The sequence below is a fragment of the Equus caballus genome, unplaced genomic scaffold, assembly GCF_041296265.1.
Source record: "Equus caballus isolate H_3958 breed thoroughbred unplaced genomic scaffold, TB-T2T haplotype2-0000898, whole genome shotgun sequence".
NCBI classification, from domain to species: Eukaryota; Metazoa; Chordata; class Mammalia; order Perissodactyla; family Equidae; genus Equus; species Equus caballus.
Window position 1 is genome coordinate 1 of NW_027222040.1, and position 2,249 is coordinate 2,249.

Consider the following 2,249-nt stretch of genomic DNA (forward strand, 5'->3'; position numbering starts at 1 on the left):
AGCGCAGCAAGATTCCTAATCCTTCCATCCAGTCTGTTCAGAATCAAAACGGATGCAAGGGATCCACGAGGAGCCAGACACCGACCTTTCAAACGAAGGCAGGACCCCCCCCCCCCAAAAGACAAAAGCGAAGACGGAGACGGAGTTGCATCCCAGCCGGGGAGCGGGGGGAGGCGCTTGAAACTTAGACACTTGGGGAAGGGGACGTCTTTAAGGAAAGACAACACAAAAGGACCCGTACCAACTCCGGTGCGGAAACGAGGGTTTCTCGCGAACGACGGTATCAAGGACAGCCAGGTACCGACTTGGAGAAGCTGACACACGGCGCAGGCATCAGAAAATCCAGAAGCCGTCCCGCTTGGGATGGATGGCCAGGCCCGGAAGGCTCCTCTCGAGCCCAGTGGGCCCCGTCCTTCTGTAGGTGCTGTTTGGAGAGGCCTGACCCGGGGTCTTTCCTAGATGGGCTCTGGAAGACGGAGGGGCTGCTGGCAGCTTGCTGAAGCTGTCCGGGCCTCCGCAGCCCGGAGCGGGATCCGTTCCATCGCACACCACGACTCGACCAACTGCTTGGGTGCCGCGCCGGCCGAGTGGACCGCTAGGGTCTCTCAGGAGCCTGGCGGGTGGGAAGAGGCCGCCGAGGACAGAGGGAGCCCGCCGGACGAGGGCGGCGTCGGGGGCACGGCCACGCGGGGCCGGCCCCGGTTGGCCCTGGGTTCCCGTGGGGCCGCGAGGTGGAAGGGCTGGGCGGCGGCGGCGGCGGTGGCGGCGGCGGTGGCCGCGGCCGCGGGGCACTCGCGCGGCTGGACAGCGGTGGGGGCGTGGCGGGGCGATGGGGCGACCGGTGAGGAGGGAGGAGGGGCGGGAGGAGCGTGGAGGGAGCGGCGCTGGGGCCGTTGGGGGGGGCGCAAAAGGAGAGGGAGGCGGCGGGAGGCAAAAGCCTACAGCACCCGGTATTCCCAGGCGGTCTCCCATCCAAGTACTAACCAGGCCCGACCCTGCTTAGCTTCCGAGATCAGACGAGATCGGGCGCGTTCAGGGTGGTATGGCCGTAGACGCTGGCGGCTGCCGCCGGCGCCCCTAAGAAGCCTCGCGCGCGCGCGCGCTGTCGCCTGGCCCCTGTGACGCGCCGTCGCCTGGCGTCTGTGACGCGCGCGCCCGAGCCCCTGTGACGCGCACCGGCCGCCCGCGTCCCCTGCGCCCCGCGCTCCGCCGCCTGCCGCCTGCCTGCCACTGCCTCCCGCCGCCGCCGCCGCCGCCGCCGCCGCCGCCGCCGCGGCCAGCCAAACCCTGCCCTGCCCTGCCCTGCCCTGCCCTGCCCTGCCCTGCCGCCCGCCCAGGGCGCGGGAGGCCTCGGGCACCCCGGGGACTGTGGGCGGGCGGGGCGCAAGTCTAGGCGCTCTCCCAAGCCGGCCCCGGACGCTCCAGGCCTCCTGTCCGCCCGCATCCCGGCGACGGGTCGCAGGACATCCGGCTGCTCTGCTCGGGGACAGGTGGCCCGGGGCGTCGGGCGCGTCGGCGCGTCGGCGCGTCAGCGCGTCGGGGCCCCGGGCCGGCGAGGCCCCTCCGGCCCGAGGCGCCTCCCAACGAACCCGGGCCCAACAACCCCCGGCGGCCGCCGCTCCGGCCCGGCCCCAACTTGCCCAAATCCAGCTGGAGCCACCGGCGCGACCAGAGGGCATCACCGGAAAGCCCTCCGGGGCGGGCGGCGGGGCGCGGGAGACCAGGGCGGGCCACCCTTCCCCGCCCCGCCCCGCGCCCCGCCCACGGGACCCGGACCGCGCCCTCAACCCCAGGCCCCGCGGCCACCCTGGACAGCTCCTGACTGACCGACCTGAGAGACACAGAGACAGAGACAGAGACAGAGGCAGAGACAGAGAGATTGAGAGGATCCGAGACACGGACCCAGACAGACACCCCCCGGGACAGACACACAGACGCTCACGCTGACACAGAGAGGCCCTGCCCAAGAGGCAGCTTCCCCACAGGAGGGCGGTGGTGCTTGAGCTGGGCCCGGGCAAGGAGGCGGGGGCCCTGGGGCTGGCGATCACCCCTGGGGCCCTGGGACGTGCAGACAGGGTCTCAGGAGTGCAGCGCTCCTGGGATCCCTGTCCCGCGACCCGGACGCCCAGGAGCCACGGACAGGCAGCCGGGCTCGGGCTCGCTCTCGCTCTCGCTCTCGCTCTCGCTCTCGCTCTGTGTGTGCGCGTTTTTGTGTGCGCGTGCGTGTTTGTGTGTTTCTTTCCTTCTCT

The 2,249-nt window shown here is 71.5% G+C and overlaps 1 non-coding gene across 1 annotated transcript; it reads right to left on the reverse strand.

The window, feature by feature from the left end:
* Positions 1 to 935: 935 nt before the first annotated feature.
* On the reverse strand, positions 936 to 1,054 carry LOC138922486 (5S ribosomal RNA). Its single transcript, XR_011435572.1, has one exon. It is a non-coding gene; the product is annotated as a 5S ribosomal RNA (ribosomal RNA).
* Positions 1,055 to 2,249: the final 1,195 nt, after the last annotated feature.